Source organism: Megascapheus bottae, chromosome 12, assembly GCF_031878675.1.
Source record: "Megascapheus bottae isolate mThoBot1 chromosome 12, mThoBot2.hap1, whole genome shotgun sequence".
Lineage (NCBI taxonomy): Eukaryota > Metazoa > Chordata > Mammalia > Rodentia > Geomyidae > Megascapheus > Megascapheus bottae.
The window spans coordinates 15,995,275-16,020,943 of NC_143520.1; the positions used below are offsets into that span (position 1 = coordinate 15,995,275).

The 25,669-nt window shown below is 42.1% G+C and overlaps 1 long non-coding RNA gene across 1 annotated transcript in view; it reads right to left on the reverse strand.

Moving 5' to 3' along the window:
* Window positions 1-9,284: 9,284 nt before the first annotated feature.
* The window catches only part of LOC150056273 (uncharacterized), a 43,283-nt gene continuing 26,898 nt past the window's right edge, over window positions 9,285-25,669 (reverse strand). Inside the window, exons 3-6 of the long non-coding RNA XR_016537306.1 lie at window positions 16,278-16,426; window positions 12,358-12,839; window positions 10,473-10,602; window positions 9,285-9,606 (exon numbers count right to left, since the gene is read on the reverse strand). This is a non-coding gene — a long non-coding RNA (uncharacterized LOC150056273). The remainder of the gene's footprint in view (window positions 9,607-10,472; window positions 10,603-12,357; window positions 12,840-16,277; window positions 16,427-25,669) is intronic.

Sequence of the window (25,669 nt, forward strand, 5' to 3'; positions counted from 1 at the left end):
GCAAAGATATGGAACCAACCCAGATGCCCCTCAGTTGATGACTGGATCAACAAGATGTGGTATTTATACACAATGGAATTCTATGCTGCTCTCAGAAAGAATAGCATCACCTCATTTGTAAGGAAATGGAAAGATTTATATAAAATCTTATTAAGTGAAGTAAGCCAGACTCAAAGGAACACAGGCTCCATGGTTTCCTTCATTTGTCATAATCAATAGAAACCTTGGGCTCTCCTAGCAGAGATTTACAATAGAGCAAAACTTAGATACATAAGGTTATATAGTATGACACTAAATGAAAGGACATTCAGGATATAGAAACAAAAGCTTAATTGGTTATTTTAAATTGGATAGGGAATGGGGGGAAATCAAGATAAGTGGTGGGAGGGAAATGGCGACCATGTCATGAGAAAGGGTATCAATGTTTGTGAAGTTATGCACCTTCTATCTGGTGAATACAATGTAATCCTTCTATTAATCACAATAAAAAATTATTTTTTAAAAAAGCCATATGAGTAATTGTTGCCCTTAATGTACTATGTTACCTCTCATATCTTTGGCTATCCCTTGGTTATCTCATATTGTTACAGTATTTTACCTTGTTATCTGATATATATAGGTTTATTTGGTTATTTGAAATCAGATAGGGAAGGAGGGAAGACAAAATGAGGGGCAGGAGTGGGGATGGGGGGAGGGAAATGGGGTCCAAGACATGAGAATATCAATGTTTGTGAAGTAATGCACAATCTACCTGGTGAATATAACGTAAGCCTTCTGTTAATAAAAATATGAAAAAAACGTGTGTGTGCACTCCCACATATTGGTTCCAGGGCTCTAAAGGACAGTCTCTGAATATTTTTGCTCAGGGATAACACTATCCCTTGAGATACAATAGAGCAACAACTCTACTACAACCCTTTTATTAGGTAAAAGAGTATCACACACTTTCTTAAATGGGTTGGCTTTGAAACTAGATCCTCAGATCTCAGCCTACTGGATGACTAGAATTAAATAACCTAGGGTTTCCTTTGATATTTTGCACTTCTAACAAGCTTAGAATATTGCAGGTGTGACGGGACCAAGGAAAACACTTTAAGAGGCAGGAGATACACCATTCTATTTTCTATACTTTTTCTTAACTGAAAAAAATTAGAGACATTCACTACATACCTTCCTGTTTTATTGTTTTTGTGCATCTATTCCACATAGGATTTACTTAGCATTAGAAATTTCACAGCTACTCTTGGATATAAATGTTGTCATGAGCCTGTGTTTCATGATGTATCAAAGATAATTAGAAAATAAACTGAGATTCTCTCAGAAAATTAATCACATCACAATTGTTGAAACAAATAAGCTAAGGGGCTATTTTCTTTTTAATTCCAAGAGCTATATGAGATCATCAACAACAAAGTTAAATTATATTATCTCTTCTGATAAACAGCCAAAGTCATTTGTGATTAGTGCTACATTGAATAAAAGTGGCCAGAAAAACAAAGGGTAAAATTATGTTGCATGTTAAAAACAATAAAAGACCATAGGCGAACAAGAAAATTTCAGTTAGGGCCTAGTGTAGTTGAAGCCTTAAATATCATGGGATATTGAGGTACAGTGCAAGAAGGACATAAACTTGAAAGCCCTTGTCAAAGCAATGAACTTAAGGACAAGGACAAGATACTGCCAGGAATGCAAGTAAGGAAACAAACTGGATACATAGTACCCCTGGTTGTGATCTTATGAGGTTACTGTCCTGTGTTCTAATTGCTAAATATTCAGGTTCACATCTTATACAAGTGTGTATATTGAAAGGTGATAAATGATTATTCTAGCCATCAACCAAACTAGAAAAATTGGCCAAAGCATGAATTCGCCAGTAAAACAAGGTCCAGCTATCACTTGAGCATTGAAAACAGCTCCTAGAAGAATCATTCTTGTAAGGGCAGTGCTTATTATGTCCAGCTTTATATTTGACTGAAAATATTCTAACCCTTCTATTGCCCTTGGGAGATGGCAAAACTTTCACAAGGTGTGGCCTAGTTTAGGAGGGGTTGTAGAACAAAGGGCCGCACGTGACCACAGTTCTTTCTTTCTCCTACATCATGGCTATTGTGGTGAATGGTTCAACAATATGCAGTCTTGCTACAGACCCAATTCAAAAGTGCCCAAAGTTGCCTGTGGAATGCAGTTGGGACCAAATAATCATATCCTGGAAACTCCTAAAGTGTAAGCCAAATCCATATTTTCTGTACGACTTCTCTCTGCTTTTTGCCTTATGACAGAAATCTAATGAGTACATGTCTTGAATAGTAAGGTTTAGAAATGAACAGAGCAAGAGAGTAGGTCATGCACAAAACTCAAAGGGTACTGATGTAATCTTATTCTAAATGACCCATAATTGGAATGGGAGGCAGTTATATTTGAACACAAAATGACCAGAATGTATTCAGTGGACATAAAATGTTTCACCCTGTATACTTACCATTTGATGATGATCTTGGGCTTGGCATTTTCTAAGCTAGAGTTCAACCTTCAGGGTTTGTTTCTTCTATTTTTATAATGGAAATAAAGTCTCACACAAATTTCAGCCATGGCTGGCTTTAAACTATGATTTTCTAAGTTAAGCCTCCTGCAAAACTACATTTACAGATAGGAGACACCAGTGCAAGGCTTACACTAACATCTTAAAAGGTAGTTTTGGGGGTGGGAATTTGGTCTTGAGGTAGAGTACTTGACAAGCATGCATGAAAAACTAGGTTTAATTTCTCAGTACCATGTACACAGAAAAAAGCTTGAAGTGGTGCTGTGGCTCAAGTGGTAGAGCTCTAGAGTTGAGAAAGCCCCAGAACAGTGCTCAGGAACTAATTTTGAGACACAGGACTGGCAAAAAATAGGGCATTTTTGTACAGTAAATAGCACTTTGTTGTAAAGCATTGACAATAAAGTTGCCGGGAAAACAACACATTGGTATAGAATATTATTAGAGGGAAAAGCAAGCGTGCAACCCAAAAGAATCTTGTATTGCTTTGTCACAAAATACTGGCACAGTAACAAAAGACAATCTTTTGTGATGATGTGTTTTTGGAATATCTACACTTGCAAAGAATACAATTCCCATGGATGGAACTATTAAAAGATAAAATTTGAATATTTTGTGTTAAAAATGAGCCTATTTAGTCTTTAGTGGTGGACAAGCTTTTATTAGGGGAACATTAAAACCAAACATTGTGGTTACAGTTTCACATATGGCTGACAAGAAATTCCCTGTTACATATTATGTACAATTTATGTGCATTTTTAATGGCTAGGGAAACTAGTGAAAGATGTATGACCTTAGAAACCCAACACAAGTCACGAGTTGAAACACAAGAGTAAACTCTACCAGGAAATGGGGAACAGATCTGTGCTGCTGAATTTGTGCGATGCCATCTAATAGTACACTAATTACATAATTGAATTTTCCGTTTGGATTGAGAGGACAGGTAGGTAAACATGTCCAAAAAACGCTACACCAGGCAGTCTGTTACCTTTTTTAAAAAACACTCTTGATGCTTCATAAAAAGAAAAAAGTTTCACTTTTTATCTGATGAAGCAGTAAATACTATTTTAATTGACCCCTAACAGTTGACTATTATCTTTTCAAATATTCTATGTGATTACATGGCATGTATAAATAAACCACTGTGCTTCATCCCAAAGTTTCTCAAGGGAAGGCATGTGTCTTACTGTTTTACTCAGGAGCAAAACAAACAGTTTTTATTCTTTTTTTTCATAGCAAACCATTTTGACTTGAAAGAATGGCTGGCAGACAAACTGTGGTTTTTTAGATACAGGAATTTGGCAGACAGTCCCTTGAAAACAAAGAAAATAAGTCCGACATTTCACATTTCAAACAAAACTGTCAATGCTTATTTCCAGTGATAAACTTTGAGGATTCAAGCTAAAATAGAATTTTGTAATTTCCATCTACCTCCATTGACAGTTTTTCTAACATCTGAAGTGTGTTCTCAGATGATAATCTCAACAAATATGATTCTGAAAAATTGTCGAGAGATGAAGTGATTTAAGCAACTCAGTAAATGGTTGTTTTTACATGATCAATTCATGATGTTTACAAAATCTACATCGGAAAATCATGTATTCAAAATTTTAAAAAAGCAGATTTTTCCAATACCAGAGTAAAAAATAAAAACTATTAGCATCATTTTGGCAATGGAAGTAACCTCAAAAACTATCTATTTCAATGATTACAACAAAAATATAGAAGAATACCAGCAATAATCAATAAAAATCTACTAAAGTGTACCTTAGCAACCCTCTCTGTGTAGGAGACATTCTCCCCCTCCCTGAATTCGTAGCATAAGAATGTGCCTGCATAGTTCCTTGCCCTAAGGTCACTAAGCAACTCATGCCTGCTTGTATTGATATGTAAACATCCTACCACCTGACCTCCTACCCTGAGCCTTGTCCCGACCCCCTCCTGCCTCTCCTGAAGAGGCATATAAACCCCTGTGTGAAAAATAAAATTCGCAGCTTGATCAGAACACTTGTCTTGCTGCCTTCTTCGAGTGTCCTGTCCCTTTCATTCCTCCCTCTAGGTTCTTGGCCCTAGTTGACATCCCGCAGGATGGGACATCTCTGAATGATGACAACTTTCCTTCCTCTACTTCAACCAAAACAATGTACTTCATCATGTTTAACAGAGAATTGAGCTATCTCATATTAAAAGTAGACATAAAAAGTTCAAAAACTGGGACTTTCTCATTGTTTGATAAGATGATTTCTCACCAAAATAATTTATGAAGTGTTTTTGGATTCTTTAATACATTTAATAAATACTCTAATAAACTAAAACAATGTTTACATTTTGAACTTATTACATGTAAAAAAAACAATATAGATACTTACCTGCAGCTCAATTTATTTTAAGGGTGATATAGAGTAGTTACAAAGTTATATAAGTCAGGTACTGAGTACATTTGTTTTTCAACAGTATAACCCCTTCTTTCTTTTTTCCCCTCCTGAATCACCCAAGTTGTATACTTAATTTCTAACATATTGTCCAGGGAGTATCAAGGCTGCATGATCTCCACTGATTTAACCAGGGATTTCTGTGCATAAGTGATGGAAAACTTAACTGAAGACAGACTTTAATGATTTTTGCTACCAATAAGCCAATGTTGAGACAAATTTCACGAATAGATACAACAGATACTCCACAAAAATGACCTCAATTTATTTACCTGCTGTGAGTTTCAGAGTCGCGAGGATTCTTGCAAGTTTGTTCAGCTGGCTATATTTTCTAAGAATTCTCATGACTTCTTCAGATGTACTACACTCACTAGAACTACTCTCTCCTTGCAACGCCACAACACATGTATTGACATACAAGCCTTTAACATATTACTATGAGAATGCATTTTTAGCCTTCCATTGTGACAGATTTAAATAGCAGATTTCTCCTCCTTGAAAGTATCGGTTTCAATTAAGCCTCATCAACACTGATGGTATGACATAATAACAACATGATCCACATCTCAAAATTACTACTAAATGTAAATCAAACTTTTTTTGTGTGAGTACTGGTCCTGGAACTTGAACTTAGGACTTGGACTTTGTATCTAAGCTTTTGTTCAGGCCGAGTGCCTCATCACTTGAGCTAAGAGTTTTGGGGCAGTTAAATGGAAATAAGAGTCTTGTGATCTTTGCTGCCAATGCTGGCTTAGAACTACAATCTCCAGATCTCAACATCCAGAGTAGCTAGGGTTACAGGTATGAGCCACTGCCACCATGTCTATATTAGATTTTTAAACACAATGAGGGCAATGCTGAGATTGTGAAATAACAAGTATTATATATATACATGATACACATTCAAAATTACATTTTTAAAATGATTTATTATTCCAAAAACCACATAAAATTCAAAAGAAGAATATACATGGGGGAACAAAGGAAAGGAACATTCAAGGGGATGGAAGGGCAGAATACGGGTCGAAATGTCATTGGTCCAGTCATTCACAGATGCCATCTGTGCTGCTTTTGGAAATTCTTCAGTTCTGGTCATCTAGAACCTGGTCAAATGTCAAAATACAATACCAATGGTGAGAAAAAAACTGCTTTATAACTTGAAATAAAGAAATGGGTTCACAAACTTGGAAGATATACAAAATTCTAGTTATGATTAGAAGGCTAAGATTGTGAAGGATCAAGGTATCATGAAAAAATAAAATTCAAGAGAATTTATCTCAACAGAAAAGACGGGAGAAGAGATCAGAACAATCATTTTACCTTGAAAAGAATAAACCGAAAATTTTTGTCTAAGCCAAACTGGACAAAATGTGAGACCCTCAAAAACTGGAAACGCAAAAGGAGGCTGAGGCATTTCTAAAAGAGGGGAAATATTTCTGAAAGTGGTACAGCAAGTACCTGGGAGGTCCCAATTTCAAACAAAAGAACCGATTAAAATTCATAAACAAAAATTGCCTTACACCCTCACTACTATAATACTACATACTCAGTAGTCAGAAATCTGTGGAAGCACGTTGGTAGCAACACCAAACAACCATGAAACTTGTCATAATGTAAAAAAAAAAAAAAGGCTAGAAACTGTGATGTGACTCAATCAGTCCTAAAAAGAAAAACTCAGGCTCAATGCCCCTTTTGTGACTTCCAGCTAAAGAATCATCTCATACAAACATATACATGTGCACAGGTGCATACACACAAGTGTACACACACTCCAAATGCCTTACAATGTTCTTTCACATAAGATCCATAGAAAGCATTTAAAATAGAGATAAATACTGATAAATTTTTTCAAGTCCTAGGACTTGAACTCAGGGCCTGAGCAGTATCTTTGGGCTTTCTCAAGGCTAACGAACACTAACACTTGAACCACAGCACCACTATCGGATTTTTCTATGTATCGCGGTCTTCGTGAATGGTAGGCAAGCACTCTAAAACTAGGCCAAACTCTCTGCCCCCACTAAAATATTTCTAAATTTCCAAAATATTTACATTTATCATAAAGGAACATATTCTTCCTTCTCTAGGGGAGGTAAATCTCCCCTTACTACATTACAAGCTACAACATTAAAATGATTTCATATCCTGTGAAATCATTTAATATAAAATTACAAGAGACCTCCAAGACAACATAATCACCAGTACAAAACAATCCCAATGAGGACTTTCAAATGCCAGGACTTTTAAACTTACACTATATGGATCAATTTTCAGTTGGCTAATTGCATTATGAATTTTGAAAATTAAAAAAATTCACTTTTTCACATAACTTTCTTAATGCAGGACAGAAAAAATAAGATCAAATGACTGGAATCTCAGAACACTTTCATTCTTGGCATAAAGATATGATAAGAAATATAGATAAGAGGACCAGGAATGAGACCTACCATGCATTAAGCCCTGGATTTGCTTCCTTGGTCTCACATACACTGAAAAAGCCAAAAGTGGGGAACTGGCTCAAATGGCAGAGGGCTAGCCTTGAGAAAGACCAAGGACAGTGATTAAGCCCTGAATTCAAGCTCCAAGACTGGCAAAAAAAAAAAAAAAAGAAATACAAAAAAGAATAAAAAGGAATGTGTACCTTGAAGACAACAAGGCATGACGGGATTGAGGCCTCATTCCTCGTCCACTCTGGAAAGCATCAAATTCATCTTTCCACATGAAACTGGATGGAGACATACAAACAGGATGAAAAACTCAAATCATTTTCAAGGGTAATATATATATATATATACATTTGTATCCACATGCACAAATATATGTATATATTATATAAGAGATCTCAATATTATAACATTTGGCAACAAAACCCAGAATCTTATAACATAGAAGAAATAAATACTGGGCAAACTGGCACTAAATTATCAGCTGGAAAATGACAATATTTCATAAACATGAAAGGAAAAGGAAACTAGAAATGGCATTGAGATGGGGATGGGAATGGGGGTAAAACAACTGTGCCCTTTGTGGATGACAACACTACTGTCAAGAATGGACTAGTGGTTCACCCAGGAACACAGGAAATCTCTATTCATGAATAAACTTCAATCTACAGTCTCTGTCTCCATACGAGTTCCACTAGGGGGATCTCTTTCTACGTGTCTTATTATAAAAACTTTCTTAAATGGGAACATAATAAGAAGCTATCATCATTTTTAAATGGAAGAACTCCATCTGATACTTCTGAACTTCCAATTTCTGGAGGCAATATACAAATGGACTGAAACCTTTACCTACTTCTCCATCTCACAGTCATAAAGCTGTTAAAAAGAAACTACTGAGAAAATGTGGCTCTGGGCACTACCACTCCCTTTCACCAGCAGCTGAGCTCTCCTCCTTTTCATGTCACCAGCAACTCCAGGAATGCCTCTATGATCTTTAAAAATCCTCATGGCCAAGTGAGGCCATATAACACTCAAATACATTCCCAGAGAGTTCCCAAGGGAACTCTAACTGAAAACAACTATCTCTTCCCAGGCAAAGTCTCACTGAAATCCCCAAATAAATAATAATACAGTGTAAGAACTCCAAATAGTCTACTCCAAGTGATTTTACATCCTGGGAGCTAATATTTATCATTTCCAATAATCTAAAGGTCTTGAAGCCTGAACGCACAGCACTAAGCAGCTATCTCTGAAAGTGGAAAGCAGGCCAAACTTTCTAATTGCTCTCCTATATTGTCAATATGAAACCAGCTTCTTGAATTGAATTCACTTCTTTTTTTCATATATTTTTATTGTAATTAATAGAAGGGTTACATGATATTTGCCAGATAGATAGTGCATTAATTCCCATACATTGATACCCTTTCACATGTGTTGGTCTTGCTTCTTTCAGGGAGGATCCTGGGTGCGTGCTTATCTATAAACAACATAATACATAATCAAAACACTGGATAATTATAACACTGATTCTTGGGTGACTGCAATACATCCATGCCCTAGATCTAATAAAATTAAAGGCATAGACAACAGTCAATTCTACATGTTCTCAGATCCTACAATACTACTATGCATGGAGCACCATAGGCTACAGACTACAAAATTTTTTTACAAAAATGCCAATGCTGTGTGACACATTTTAAAAGTGACACCCAAGAGTACATAAAATAGATTTCCTTCCTAAAGGAACTAGCTGTAAAGCTGAACTTGAAACATGGGCAGACTGAACATACTATTTGAGAAATTGTCTGATATAGAAATCTTAAGCCAAGAAAGATGAATAAAAGTGAAAAAAAACAAATAAGGACACTCTACCTCGGGTTATTCTTGCAAGGTGTTAAAACTTCTCTACTCCCACCTCCTTAGAGCAGATAGCACATGTAGGGAAACATCACTACATCCACCTAAAGTGAGCAAGAAGAAAGTGGAAAGAAGAAATCTCTCAGCAGGGCAAAAATTATGATCAACAATATCAGTGAAACACAGGGCAGAACCCAGGTTTAATAAATCCCCATGCAGGAAGAAGGGGTAAACAAACTTAAAACATTAAACATCTATTTCTCAGAGTTTCTTGTGAGACTTCTAAAAACTTCAGTAGATCCTTTGAGGCAGATATAACACTGAATGCAGGGATTCAAATCTATAGAAAAAAAGACAACAAAAAAGGATCTGTAATGAATACATACATGTTTATAAGTGCTGCGACAAAGCATTATTTACATCAAATTTATATTGTTTTGGGGTATCACAAGGAATCTACAGATAGGTATATTATAAAATACCATGCTAGTCAATAGCTGAGAGTTCACAAGTTTTGTCTTTGTTGAGGGAAAAGAGAAAAAAAACTAATCCAGGAACTTACTGAACGATGATGGTAACAATGGATTCTTTTTTCTATTTTTTTCTTCTAAAACTTCATTTATACTGGGGAACTCATGCTCCCTAAATGAAATGTCACAGAAAAAAAAATCCACGAAACTAGTCCTAAATCTTCTTGCTTATTTTGAAGAGCACTTCTGTATTCCAATCAGGAAATTATCCATTTAATTTAGCACTAGTAGTGTACTTCAATAAGATAATAATGTAAGGTTGGAAATAGTCTCAGTCACTCCAGAAGCAAATATTACATGTATCATTAAGTTAGAGTTACTGGTTTTATTTCTTTATACTATATGAGTACTGTATTCAGTACCATTTTCTTCAAACTTATCAAAGAAGTAATTGAAAAAGACATAAGGTATTATAAACAGAAATTGTGTTATGTAGCTCAAATTTATTTTATATAGAAAAGGCTATAACATGTTACATTCATGATTGATTATTTATAGAAAATGACCTTAGAAGAGAAGCTAGGATTGTAGACATGAGCCCCTTGCACATAGCAATTATATTCTTTCTTTTGTTTTATTTTTAGTGATAAGAATAAACGATTTTGTAAAAGAAAGTTTTGATGAAAAATAATTTTTATACATTTCACACCCTTGCATACAGGTCTTTCTGATATACCCCATCACGAGGAAGGACATCTGAAGCATCTCTGTCCCACGGCGAAGTTTGTGGTCACTGTTTCCAGTCGAAGCTCTATCATCATAGTGATCAGTTAGACTAGCCCTGGCTGTAAGGCCACCATCTTTTCCTGAGAGACAAAAGAAAGACAAACAAAGTTGGGTATTTGTTTTGGAAATAAATGGAGCCTTTTCAATAATAAAAGTAAAGTTTTCAAGAAACAATGCCTAGACAACTCTCTGATATTTCTGATGAGATTGACATTAACAAACATAAGTTTGGCATTAAAAAACGTTACTTTTGGATAATAAATAATGCAATGTGTCAAAGATTGAAATATCTGTATAACTCTGAAGAATAATATATTTAAATGACAAACTTGTGATTTTACACAATCATGAATGACTAAAGGAAACAAAACTCAATTTTAATTCAGTGGGCTATAAAAGCTGCATTTCGGATTTGGTATTGTAACCAAATGTAAGAAGCTACTACTTACTAAGTTCTGAGTAGTATCGAGGTTTATCTGGAATTATATGAAAAGTTTATTAAAATACCTCTCACTTTCCCAGACACTTATATATGTAAATAAGAACTTCTTTCATACATTTTAATCAAAAGTCAATTGGTTTGTATAAGTGAATACGAAAATCATTTTTTAGTTCAGAGTGACATTAAAGAGATTTGCAAAATGAAATCATTTTTGGTTTAGAAAATAATTACTTTTGTATTATTTCATTAATAAATGTTCAGGGTTAAATTTATTTGAAAACATAATATTCTTAAATTTATGATGATAATTACTAATTTATGTGTACTATATTGGTCAAGTTCTTTGTGCGCCTCAACAATTTCTAAAACTGTAGGGGGGGTGAAGATTTGAGAATAAATCAATACTACAGAGTAATGGCCATTTGTATAAACTGCATTTGTAAATTGGCACATAACCCTGAAAAATAGTTGGTTATATTTTTTAAATTATGTGAATTCTGATGCCTTTTGTTTTGTTTTGTATTTTGCCAGTCCTGGGGCTTGAACTCAGGGGCTGTGTATTGTCCATGGACACGTTTTGCTCAAGGCTAGTGCTCTGCCGCTTCAGTTACAGCACCATTTGTCCTTTTGATGAGTATGTCGTACCAAAGAATCAAATCCGGCACTTTGTGCATTCTAGGTGAGCACTCTACCACTAGGCTATACTCCCAGCCCCTTTAGATGACTTTTCGATAATGGTTTTATTTGCAATATTTTATTCATGATGGAAAGTACTGTAGATTTCTGTAGCAATTTATTCATTAAAATACTTCCTTTGTGAGAGAAAATGCCATCTATTAATATTTGGGGGATTATTTAAGTAAATTTTGATATTCACTTAAGATAAAATATCATAGAATGGTTAAAAATACTGTGAAATATGAAAAATAATTGTCTGTAATACATTAAATTAATATAATACAAAATCCAAAAAAATGACTTTAGAAAAATCTTGAGTTGATCTTCTTCAAGGTGGACCTGGAACAAAGTAGCTATTTAACAATTACAAGTAAGCATTCTATTCTCTTAGAGAATCATGTTGCATAATCAAAATATGCAATCAAAATATCCTTTTCATAAGAAGATTAAATATATATTCTAAACAAATATTTTCCTTCATGAATGTAACTGAAAGTTAAGGTTAAAATTTCAAATGAGACACAGGAATATCTACATTACAAAACCCTAAAGCTAATGCAGTTTGACAAGTGGGTTCAAAGAATATTTTGGAAACCACATTCCCACAGTTGAGTTTAACTAACCTATGCATATGGTTGTATTCTAGTTTTCACAAAGAAAACTAGGGAAATGACAAAATATTCCAATAATCTAATAACTTCAAATAACAACTTACAGATAAAGATGGGCACGAAATCACAGATTCTTGTGGTTATATAACCTCCCACCAGCCAAAGGAATAAAAATGGAGTTCAACTGGACACGTGAAATGAACTCTCTTCCAAGGGACAAGTCATTAGCCTCTTTTTTGAGGTCTTCTTTATCCTTTAACCTCATATTCACATTCTTCTCACATCACCAGCCTGGGAAGAATGGCAAAAAGAAAAAAACTACAAAAGCATCAGTCTCCTCACTAAATAAGGCTCATCAGAAGCCTCTCTTCGCACCCCACTTGGGGGAGACAAGGAGAGGTTGAGGAGAAGGGAATAAACTTCTCTTCCCACTCACTCATCATCTGAGCCAGAAACATGCCTACAAGGGACATGACCTATTGAGGAAATATTTGGCTGAACAGAACTTCAACCTAAGTGAGTTGCAATCTCCACATGATGGTTGGCTGACAGCAGTCATCAGGATCTTCACACATATGGAGATAAGCTAGAAAGTGAACAATAAATTTACATCAGATATAGAGACATAGGGCAGCAAAAATGATAATTAAAAAATCTAATAAATCTATTCTCTGTGAATGATTATGACTTCAAATCAATCCACACAATTCATACTAGATGTTTCTCCACAAAAAAAAATGTTGTGACCTCATATTTGGGCAAGGAAAGTCTGTGTCAAAAATAGCCTTATTGTGGACTCTCATTTGTGCCCTTAAATGAGATGTCCCCTGACTTTTCCCTCAATCCTAACAGCTCCTAAAGATATATAACATTATCTAGCTTTTGTTCATAGAAATGGTGCTACATAGCACACTGTTTATAATAGAACTGTTTTCTTCTCTCAGTTTGCTCAATACAATGCCATATCCAGTGACAACATACTTTTAATCTGACTCAGGAAATTTGCAACATTTATAAGCTAGAATACATTATGCTGAGAAAAAAGGATGATGACTCTAAAGCCAAAATGGGTTACACAATGAGACACTAAAATCTTCTCATAACTAAGGGACAGTGCCAGGGCGTAGAGTTGAAGCCCCACCACCACCAAAACAAACAAACAAATGGTGCTGTATCTCAAGTGGTAAAGTACTAGTATTGAGAGGAAGAACTCTAGGACAGCACTTAGGCCAAGGTTAAAAGGAAAAAGGAACAAAAATAAAAAGAAAGAAATGCAAATATATTCCCAGCCCAAACTATTCTAAGATCAGAAAGAGAAGCGATGTATATACAGATATGGACGAAAAGTAGATAAATGACAAAAATTTATATATTTATATACACTAAAATACATGCAAAAATGAAAATCTATCAATCAATCTATGTACCTATGTATTTATCTATGTAAGAAGAAACTTAAGGAATATTTTCTAAATAATGATGAATGGAAACTAGTAGATGTTTGTAATTCAAATTTTTTTCTTCCCTAACATTAAGCAACATCTTGGACTATGGAAATGCATTTTATCCAGTAACAATGTAAGTATATTAATTCCTCAGTTTCCAAGATATCTATCTTTTTAAATTTATGAACCGAATATGCACATGCAACTATTCAATGGAATGATGGTAAAATAAAATCCTAGAGTTAAAATGTCATTTATTTAATGAAGGGGACACATTTCTAAGGGTTTTGGGTTTTTTTTGATGTGGTCCTGGGGCCTGAAATCTGGGCCCTGGGCACTGTCCCTGAATGCTTCAGGCTCAAGGCAACTGCCCTTCCCCTGGGCGAAGGTGTTATCTCCCTGGCTCTTCAGCTCAAGGCTACTGCCCTAACTCATAAGACACAGCGCCATTTCCCATTTTCTAGTGGTTAAGTGGACATAACAGTCTCATGGACTTTACTGCCTGGGGTAGCTTTGAACTTTGGTCCTCAGATCTCAGCCTTCTGTGTAGCTAGGATTAAAAGTGTGTAGCTAGGATTAAAGGCATGAGCTATCATGCCTGGGTCACACTTCTTAATTACTACATCAACAATAACTGGAAAAAATATTCCCAAGAATCATCTCCCTAAAGGGGGGAAAACAAGATGAGGGGTGGAGGTGAGGGAAGGGAAATGGGGACCAAGACATGAGAAAGGGTATCAATGTTTGTGAAGTAATGCACCTTCTATCTGGTGAATATAATGTAACCCTTCTATTAATTACAATAAAAATATATGGAAAAGAAAAAGAATCACCTCCCTAATTCTCTGTTCCCAACACAATGCCTCAAACACCATGCTCAAAATCCTGTCACACTTTCTTGCCCTTATTTCTACCGCACCCAGCTACATACCTACTCTACTATCTCTTTGCACCTGCAACCCTACAGTATACAAAATCCTTATCCTACAAGACTCCCACTCAATCGCCTTTATGCTCTTCTATGCCTTTTCATTTCTTACAATGAATAAGATGGGTCTTCCTTTCACACTGAAAAATGAAGGGTATCACCTGATCTCTGTCAAATCCATGACTTTCAACTAAGAAATCAAATGGCACTATAGAAATTGCCCAGACCCACTGCACAGCATTGCCCGATAGGAGGCTAGCCCTCCACTTGCATGTGATGCATCTTCAATAGTATGCTGTAATTACATTCCTCATAGCCTCAGGGACCAGAAGGAAATATATTGAGTGATATAGACTGTCTTCTCAAATACCTCCAACATTCTCAACTGACTATATATAACCAAAAAACTAAGAATGATGCCAACAGATATAAGGAAGAGAAAAAATGATGTGAGAAAAGAAAGCAATATAGGCAGAAAACACCTAGAATTCCTAGAGTTCTGTATTACCAAACCACTGTCCACATGTATTTTCCTTTACCCCCCCCACACACTTGAGAATCTGTTGCATATTCCTAACATTTATATTGCCTAACAATGTGACACCTATACATGCCTTATCATGAGGAACACCCACAGGCTAAAGACAACGTTAATATTTAGGGACACATAGCCATAAACAATACAAGAATCCTCCCTAGTAATTATTAACTCAGTTTTCATTCCACAGATTAGCAAGATTCACTGTTAAGAATGTCATGGTACTCAAACGGGGAATTATCAATTACTGAAATCCTGTGAAGGATAGCCAACAGTTCTCAATGATGGAGGAAAAGGGAGGGAACAGAAAAAACCTTGAGGTAAAACATTTTTAAACCTCTCTCTGGAAGGAAACAGAAAGACAAATATCCTTTAATTTACAAAGGATACTTGCTTTAGTCCATTCTTAATATAGCCTATTGGACCAAGCACTTCCTTATAGTTTTTGTTGACAGACATGGGGAAGAGCCCTAATCATCATTCCCTTGAAATGTCTCCAAGCAAGTACTTTCATGAACTGAACCTATGAGTTGGAAATGCCTCAGTTTTACATGCTACCTCAGGATATAGTTCTCCCTTCCATAGACTATTTCATAACCTCTCAGATGTACATAAAGTCACAATAATCTGGCTGTTCAGTCTTTCTTAGCATTTCAATATGATGGGACTGCCTGGTGATGCACAGAATACCATTTTTCCAAGCTACAAAGAAGATCTATGACACGCTTCTCAAATCTGCCTCCATTACAACCTAGAATACTACAAATATTAAATAAACATCAAAATGACCAAAATTTTTCATGCTCATATTGGCAAAGCAAATCATTCCTTTTAAAAAGCTGGGACAAGGTGGGCATTAATTTAAGTGTCTAGAGGATGGATAATTCAGGAGTAAGGATAGGTTATAAAGGCAACAACACACTGTTGATGGTAGAGATCTTACTGCCAATGATGGCCAACATATTACAGAATTTTCCTTTCATTCTATGTCCTAGGGACACTTCCTAAATCTCCTCCTCCCCAATCTACAAGCCTGCTAAAACACCATAACAACTCAGACCAGTGCACAAAGGCTACATACCTTGAAAGATACCAAAGACATTGGATACTCACCCATATTTCTAATGTGAAACACATTGCTTCCCCATTGTGACACGGTTAGGATCTCTGCAACAACACAGTCCAAGGACATATTGATGGTCCCGGGGTTTTCCCTAAGAAACTCCTTGAGACTAGGAAAGCAACGTTCAAGCTACCTACACCTAAAAAAGAAGCAAGAATAACAGTAAATTAACTGTAAAAAAAATCGGCTTCAAATAGTATAGACTTCAACAAACCACAAGAGACTTTTAACATTAACCTGAAGGGGTGTAGGGAAGAACAAACTATAAAATCTCAAGAAAGAACACAAGAACGACCACAACAACTCATCTGTGTTGGGGGGGGGGGTTCAGATAAGAAAATAGGAAGCGGCTTGTCGGGCAACATACCAGTGCATCCAGGACACTTAAAATCTCCAGACAAACCTACTAAAAAAGTAAGTGTATATTATCTGCTTTTGAAACACAAGCATGATAAGGGCAAAAATTATGAGTAACCAGATGGAAGAAAATACTGCTATATAAAAAACACAGGCTAGACAACATAGGAAACAAAACTTAGCTGCCTGGGTATCCCACAGTAGCATTGTGGCCAAAAGAAACAATAAATGCTAAGAAATCACTTAAGACAAATAAAGGACAGGTGATATCTGAAAGTGATACCTACCAGATTCCAAGACATCGCTCACAGGACTTCATCAGAATTCCTCCATTCAAAGTGATTTTCTGTAAAGCAACTACTTACGTAACGTTTCTCCAATAATGTAACAAACTACATGGCAACTGTTCTCCACAATTATTTATAACTTGACACCAACAAAGAGAATCACTCCTTGTGGAGCACAAATAAACATGATCTTCGATGTTCTCCTGTCAATAACTGCACAAATTGGAAGATGATTAAAGAGAAGGGGATATAAGTTTCTTAATTGGTTTCTCCCAACAAAAACAGCGATCTCAAGAGCACTGTTGTTACATCATGACCTTGAAACATACTGTTAAGGATCTGTAACCTGTCCAGTGCAATGGGGACTGAACTCTAATTGCATACAATTTTGAAGTAGTCATAGAAAATCAACAAAGGATACAGCTGCTTTTTCCTGTTGATTAAAAGAAACAGAAATAACCCATGAATTCTTCTTTCTCTTTCTTTGATACTGTAAAAGGACACCAACATCAAACATGAGCAAATTACCTGAATTATATTTCCTTACCTCTACCAGGAAAACAATTCCAGATATACTTCCATTGCCATCCAATAGATTATTCGCAGCAACATTAAGAACAATAAGCGGTACCAACTAAAGAGTTTAGCAAGCCAACATGATGAAACAGTACAAAAGGCAAACCAAACAAGGAAAAACTCGAGCAAAACTAGACAACATGATTCTTACAAAATTTCAGCTGCACCAGTGGGAAAAGATCAGAACTTGCAAACTCAATATTAAATAAAGCTGAGAAAATGTTGCTTCTATCAGTAGAATTTACACTGAAATTCAGAAAATATACAACACAGCATATGAAGACATTTGAAAATGAGTTAATAAATCATTTCACAAATGTCCGTCTCATTCACCTTCAAGAAATCCGCAGAGGATTCTTTGTTCTCAGACTACAATGTTAAAATTTCTAAAGCAGCTTGTTCAATGCAAAAATCCAACTAAGATGAAGACCAAAAAAAACACACCTGGGAAGAGCATCCTTAGCATGCATGAGGATAAAATGTATCCATTTACGTAGTCTTAATCAATTAGGAAACAAATATTTACCTGGTATTTAAAACGCAGAGACTGTCACTCACTGATTGAGACACAAAATTCCAGAATAATATAAGTGCATAAGGAAAATAGGTACCGGAATGGCTTCCAAGAAAAAAATATAGTCATTATTTTATATATGTAACTGCAACCCCTCTGAATAACAACCTAAAAGTTCTTAAATTTACAAAAAGTCATATTGAGAAGATTTCAGACCTACAAACGAAATTGCATACAATTCAGTGCAGTTGAAGGTAGAGAAACACTAGGTAAAGTCTACTTGCGATTTACAAGGACTACCAAGTCAATTGTAAACATTTCATGACTTGTTCCATCACAGCAGAAAGAAAACAAGAATTTCCTACAAAAATCAGCTTCAGAACTGTAAGAAAATAACATGATCATTACAGGGGAAAACATCAGAAAATATAAAACATCTTGATTTCAGACCATACCTTCTCTGTTAAATTTCAATTAAAGAGAATCAAGCTACAAACCTGAAACACCAAACTGACAACTATCAACTGGTGGGTGAGTATGAACAAGGCTATACCTTAATTTCCCATGAGGAAATTGAAATATCTACTGCAGATGAACTCCAACTACACTCCGTTGCAGGTGTTAAAAATTATCTATTAAAGGAGTATCTAAAAGTTTTAGAAGCACATATATCAAACCGAAAGAACAACCATGACAACACAGCCATAACTAAGAGCAACAATAGCGCCATTCGCAATAGAGCAATGAACAAAGAAATCGAGATGATTTCTGTGTAACTCAGTCTCACTGGGATACTTGGAATTCTAGATAGAATTTATAGAATTTCAATGCGGGAAGGAGAAGAAGGACAAGTTAGGGTAAGCACACTGAGGAAAATAAAACTTAGGATTCATTATCAGTTAGGTGAAAGACAGGACAGGGCCAAGACATGTATAACAGAATACTAAACAAACAAAAAAGAAAAAAGAAAAAAGGCAAAACAAATCTAAGAAGAACTATCACGAGAAAAAAAAGAAATGGGTATTAAAACATTGGTGTGAGAAAAAGCGTAGAAAAAACTCCTAATGGAAGAAATATGAACATAACACCAAAATAAGAAACAGAAAAGGAAAACAACAGGCAAAATATTAAGGAAACAATAGATACGGACAGAGAAAGCAGAGAGAGTAAGAGGTAAGTCGAAGACATGGCTGCCTTTCAATACAAGTCACATGGTCAAACTAATATTTTCAATACAGTAGAAGGCAAAGTCGTAAGTAGAGAGGCCAGGATCTGGGGTGTGCAGAGCAACAACTCAACCAATCAGTGCTGCCTTGGACAACAAGGGACTAAAAACAGGCTACAAAAGGAAGGGGAAGGGACTTAAAATGATTCAAAAGTTAAGGCCACGATTAAGGGCTGGAGGAGCTGGGGCTGGGGCATTGTACAAGGCTCCAGCAAGGAGCCAGACCAGGAGCCATGACACCACAGTTGGAAGTCCTCGGAGACAATGGAAAGTCGGGCCACAAGGGCCTAGGACAGGCCAGAGGCCATGTCAAGGGCCAGGATCAGGTCCCCAGCACAAGAGCTCTGCAAAGGTGGCATCTTTCAAGCACTTGGGACAGGACCCTGTCACTTCCAAAGCAAGGCAGTCAACAAGTCAACTGGACCAGGTCAGTGGCCGGAGGAAATCTTCCCAGGACAGGTCCAGGCACCCTTGAAGACAACTGGACCGGGGCACGCACAGGGATAATGCCACAAGGGCCAGGGGAGAAACAAGGGCCAAGGTAAAGGCCAGGAATCTGAAAAGAGGAAGGTTTGCTGAATCGCAAGGCCAGAGGCTGGTCGGGACAAATGGGCAGGGGAAGGGATTTGAAATGAGTCCAGAAATAAGGCCTCAAGTGTGGGGCTGGGCTGGGGCTGGGGCTGGGGCTGGGGCTAGGGCAGGGATTGGGCTGGGGCTGGGGCTGGGGCTGGGGCTGGGGCTGGGGCTGGGCAGGGGCTGGGGCTGGGGCTGGGGCTGGGGCTGGGGCTGGGGCTGGGGCTGGGGCTGGGCAGGGGCTGGGGCTGGGGCCTTAGACAAGGCTCAAGCAAGGAGCCAGACCAGGAGCCATCACACCACAGTTGGAAGTCCTAGGAGACAATGGAATGTGGCGTGATTTTTAGGAAGATACTAGGCTCCCCAGGTAATGGGAGAGGTAGGGATGCAGGCCAGCAGAGCGGCCACCCTCTCCCATGGGGCCGAGATCGGATAGGTGCCCTCAAGGGGCCCTGGGCATTGGAATGGGGCATGAAGCCAGGGCATCCCGTGCGGGAGAGCAGAGTCCAGAGTCAAGAAACTGACCTGGCACGACTTGCGGCCAAGGGAGCAGGAGCAGCAGCAGCCAATCAGGCCAAGGGCAAGGGGGGACTAGAGCCGGTACCCTGCCCACCGCCCCATCAAGGGGCAGGCATGGTCACCTGGCGGTGGTAGGGGCAAGGAGTCCAGGGATCTTGGCTGGAGCCGTGGACAGACAGTACAGGGAAAGGGCACACTGCAAAGGGCCATGCAAGGGCCAGGGCGTGAGCCAGCGTGAGGCGGGAGCCCAGCCAACCACCACAGAAGCGGTCAGCTCGTGTGCGCTGGGGTCCATGGGCACGGGATGAGGGCCAGTGCGTACACGGGTTGGAGCAAGGGAGAGCTCAAGGCCAGGAGGCTTTGGAAACAGAGCTCCAACAGGAAGCATTTCCAGGGTGTCCTTGCAGGCCCAGGGGGGCAGGCAGGCACTAGGAAGGGGCCTAGGTCAAGACCACGGCAAGCCTATCAGCAGGGCTGGCCACCTAGCCAGAGGTGTTCTGCCAAGCTTCGAAGACCACAGGTCGTCACCATGTCCAAGGCCACCTGGTACAGTGGATGCCCAAGCCCTTATAGGGATGGAGCCGCAGGGAAGCCTGCAGGGCTACAGCAGGAGGAGCTGGGAGCAGCAGCACCAAAGCAAGGGAGGGAGGGGAAGCAGGCAGCTTGGTGGGAGACCAAAGTACCAAGTGGGGTCTGTGGGAGAACAAAGCATACCAGGGCAGAAGAACAGAGAGGGAAGCTGGAAATGCAAGGGCCATGCAATCTCCCCAGGGTGGGGAGACCTGGCGGAAGAAGCCTGGACCTGCCCCAGGGGAGGGGATGGAAGGAAACCAAGGGCTGCAAGCTCATGAAGCCTCCAAGAAGATGGTGGCACCCTCAGAAACCCAGAAGCAAGGAAGGGGCTATGGGATGGGGATGGGGCAATGGGGGAGCAGGGGGAACAGGGGGAGCAGGGGGAGGTCTGCAGGACCAGCCCAAAGCCTAAGCAGAGAGGGGTAGGGAAGGAGAGAATCTGCAAGGGATGAGGGAAGGACGCCAAGGAAGGGGAGGCCTGCCCGCTGGCTATCACGTAGAGGACCCCACTGGGCCACAGAGGCCTGGGCTACAGGGCCAGGAGGACAGGGTGCCCTTTCGGGATGGGGCCCCGGTCCTCCAAAGCATCTGGATCCAGAGGGAAGCCAAAGCCTCCTTCGGGTCAGCGCCCAGGCCCTGGGAATGTGCTGGGCTGCTACACAACCATCAAGTGCCCCCCTCGGGCCACAAGGGCCTAGGACGGGCCAGAGGCCGGGTCAAGGGCCAGGATCAGGTCCCCAGCACAAGAGCTCTGCAAAGGTGGCATCTTTCAAGGACTTGGGACAGGACCCTGTCACTTCCAAAGCAAGGCAGTCAACAAGTCAACTGGACCAGGTCAGTGGCCGGAGGAAATCTTCCCAGGACAGGTCCAGGCACCCTTGAAGACAACTGGACCGGGGCACGCACAGGGATAATGCCACAAGGGCCAGGGGAGAAACAAGGGCCAAGGTAAAGGCCAGGAATCTGAAAAGAGGAAGGTTTGCTGAATCGCAAGGCCAGAGGCTGGTCGGGACAAATGGGCAGGGGAAGGGACTTGAAATGAGTCCAGAAATAAGGCCGCAAGTCTGGGGCTGGGGCTAGGGCTGGGATTGGGCTGGGGCTGAGGCAGGGGTAGGGGTAGGTGCAGGGGCAGGGGCAGGGGCAGGGCCAGGGGCTGGGGCTGGGGCTGGGGCTGGGGCTGGGGCTGGGGTTGGGGTTGGGGCATTAGACAAGGCTCAGGAGCCATCAAACCACAGTTGGAAGTCCTAGGAGACAATGGAATGTGGCATGATTTTCAGGAAGATACTAGGCTCCCAAGGCAATGGGAGAGGTAGGGATGCAGGCCAGCAGAGCGGCCACCCTCTCCCATGGGGCCTTGATCGGATAGGTGCCCACAAGGGGCACCGGGGCAACTGGACCAGGTCAGTGGCCAGAGGAAATCTTCCCAGGACAGGTCCAGGCACCCTTGAAGACAACTGGACCGGGGCACGCACAGGGATAATGCCACAAGGGCCAGGGGAGAAACAAGGGCCAAGGTAAAGGCCAGGAATCTGAAAAGAGGAAGGTATGTTGAATCGCAAGGCCAGAGGTTGGTCGGGACAAATGGGCAGGGGAAGGGATTTGAAATGAGTCCAGAAATAAGGCCTCAAGTGTGGGGCTGGGCTGGGGTTGGGGCTGGGGCTGGGGCTAGGGCAGGGATTGGGCTGGGGCTGGGGCTGGGGCTGGGGCTGGGGCTAGGGCTGGGGCTGGGGCTGGGGCTGGGGCTAGGGCTGGGGCTGGGGCTGGGGCTGGGGCTGGGGCTGGGCAGGGGCTGGGGCTGGGGCTGGGGCTGGGGCTGGGGCCTTAGACAAGGCTCAAGCAAGGAGCCAGACCAGGAGCCATCACACCACAGTTGGAAGTCCTAGGAGACAATGGAATGTGGCGTGATTTTTAGGAAGATACTAGGCTCCCCAGGTGGTAATGGGAGAGGTAGGGATGCAGGCCAGCAGAGCGGCCACCCTCTCCCATGGGGCCGAGATCGGATAGGTGCCCTCAAGGGGCCCTGGGCATTGGAATGGGGCATGAAGCCAGGGCATCCCGTGCGGGAGAGCAGAGTCCAGAGTCAAGAAACTGACCTGGCACGACTTGCGGCCAAGGGAGCAGGAGCAGCAGCAGCCAATCAGGCCAAGGGCAAGGGGGGACTAGAGCCGGTACCCCGCCCCCCGCCCCATCAAGGGGCAGGCATGGTCACCTGGCGGTGGTAGGGGCAAGGAGTCCAGGGATCTTGGCTGGAGCCGTGGACAGACAGTACAGGGAAAGGGCACACTGCAAAGGGCCATGCAAGGGCCAGGGCGTGAGCCAGCGTGAGGCGGGAGCCCAGCCAACCACCACAGAAGCGGTCAGCTCGTGTGCGCTGGGGTCCATGGGCACGGGATGAGGGCCAGTGCGTACACGGGTTGGAGCAAGGGAGAGCTCAAGGCCAGGAGGCTTTGGAAACAGAGCTCCAACAGGAAGCATTTCCAGGGTGTCCTTGCAGGCCCAGGGGGGCAGGCAGGCACTAGGAAGGGGCCTAGGTCAAGACCACGGCAAGCCTATCAGCAGGGCTGGCCACCTAGCCAGAGGTGTTCTGCCAAGCTTCGAAGACCACAGGTCGTCACCATGTCCAAGGTCACCTGGTACAGTGGATGCCCAAGCCCTTATAGGGATGGAGCCGCAGGGAAGCCTGCAGGGCTACAGCAGGAGGAGCTGGGAGCAGCAGCACCAAAGCAAGGGAGGGAGGGGAAGCAGGCAGCTTGGTGGGAGACCAAAGTACCAAGTGGGGTCTGTGGGAGAACAAAGCATACCAGGGCAGAAGAACAGAGAGGGAAGCTGGAAACGCAAGGGCCATGCAATCTCCCCAGGGTGGGGAGACCTGGCAGAAGAAGCCTGGACCTGCCCCAGGGGAGGGGATGGAAGGAAACCAAGGGCTGCAAGCTCATGAAGCCTCCAAGAAGATGGTGGCACCCTCAGGAACCCAGAAGCAAGGAAGGGGCTATGGGATGGGGATGGGGCAATGGGGGAGCAGGGGGAACAGGGGGAGCAGGGGGAGGTCTGCAGGACCAGCCCAAAGCCTAAGCAGAGAGGGGTAGGGAAGGAGAGAATCTGCAAGGGATGAGGGAAGGACGCCAAGGAAGGGGAGGCCTGCCCGCTGGCTATCACGTAGAGGACCCCACTGGGCCACAGAGGCCTGGGCTACAGGGCCAGGAGGACAGGGTGCCCTTTCGGGATGGGGCCCCGGTCCTCCAAAGCATCTGGATCCAGAGGGAAGCCAAAGCCTCCTTCGGGTCAGCGCCCAGGCCCTGGGAATGTGCTGGGCTGCTACACAACCATCAAGTGCCCCCCTCGGGCCACAAGGGCCTAGGACGGGCCAGAGGCCGGGTCAAGGGCCAGGATCAGGTCCCCAGCACAAGAGCTCTGCAAAGGTGGCATCTTTCAAGGACTTGGGACAGGACCCTGTCACTTCCAAAGCAAGGCAGTCAACAAGTCAACTGGACCAGGTCAGTGGCCGGAGGAAATCTTCCCAGGACAGGTCCAGGCACCCTTGAAGACAACTGGACCGGGGCACGCACAGGGATAATGCCACAAGGGCCAGGGGAGAAACAAGGGCCAAGGTAAAGGCCAGGAATCTGAAAAGAGGAAGGTTTGCTGAATCGCAAGGCCAGAGGCTGGTCGGGACAAATGGGCAGGGGAAGGGATTTGAAATGAGTCCAGAAATAAGGCCTCAAGTGTGGGGCTGGGCTGGGGTTGGGGCTGGGGCTGGGGCTAGGGCAGGGATTGGGCTGGGGCTGGGGCTGGGGCTAGGGCTGGGGCTGGGGCTGGGGCTGGGGCTGGGGCTGGGGCTGGGCAGGGGCTGGGGCTGGGCTGGGGCTGGGGCTGGGCAGGGGCTGGGACTGGGCTGGGGCTGGGGCTGGGCAGGGGCTGGGGCTGGGGCCTTAGACAAGGCTCAAGCAAGGAGCCAGACCAGGAGCCATCACACCACAGTTGGAAGTCCTAGGAGACAATGGAATGTGGCATGATTTTCAGGAAGATACTAGGCTCCCAAGGCAATGGGAGAGGTAGGGATGCAGGCCAGCAGAGCGGCCACCCTCTCCCATGGGGCCTTGATCGGATAGGTGCCCACAAGGGGCACCGGGGCAACTGGACCAGGTCAGTGGCCGGAGGAAATCTTCTCAGGACAGGTCCAGGCACCTTTGAAGACAACTGGACCGGGGCACGCACAGGGATAATGCCACAAGGGCCAGGGGAGAAACAAGGGCCAAGGTAAAGGCCAGGAATCTGAAAAGAGGAAGGTTTGCTGAATCGCAAGGCCAGAGGTTGGTCGGGACAAATGGGCAGGGGAAGGGACTCGAAATGAGTCCAGAAATAAGGCCGCAATTCTGGGGATGGGGCTAGGGCTGGGATTGGGCTGGGGCTGGGGCAGGGGCAGGGGCAGGGGCAGGGGCAGGGGCTGGGCCTGGGGCAAGGGCTGGGGCTGGGGCTGGGGCTGGGGCTGGGGCTGGGGCTGGGCAGGGGCTGCGCCTGGGGCTGGGGCTGGGGTTGTGGCATTAGAGAAGGCTCAGCAAGGAGCCAGATCAGGAGCCATCACACCACAGTTGGAAGTCCTAGGAGACAATGCAATGTGGCATGATTTCAGGAAGATACTAGGCTCCCGAGGCAATGGCAGAGGTAGGGATGCAGGCCAGCAGAGCGGCCACCGTCTGCAATGGGGCCGTGATCGGATAGCTGCCCACAAGGGGCACCGGGACAACTGGATCAGGTCAG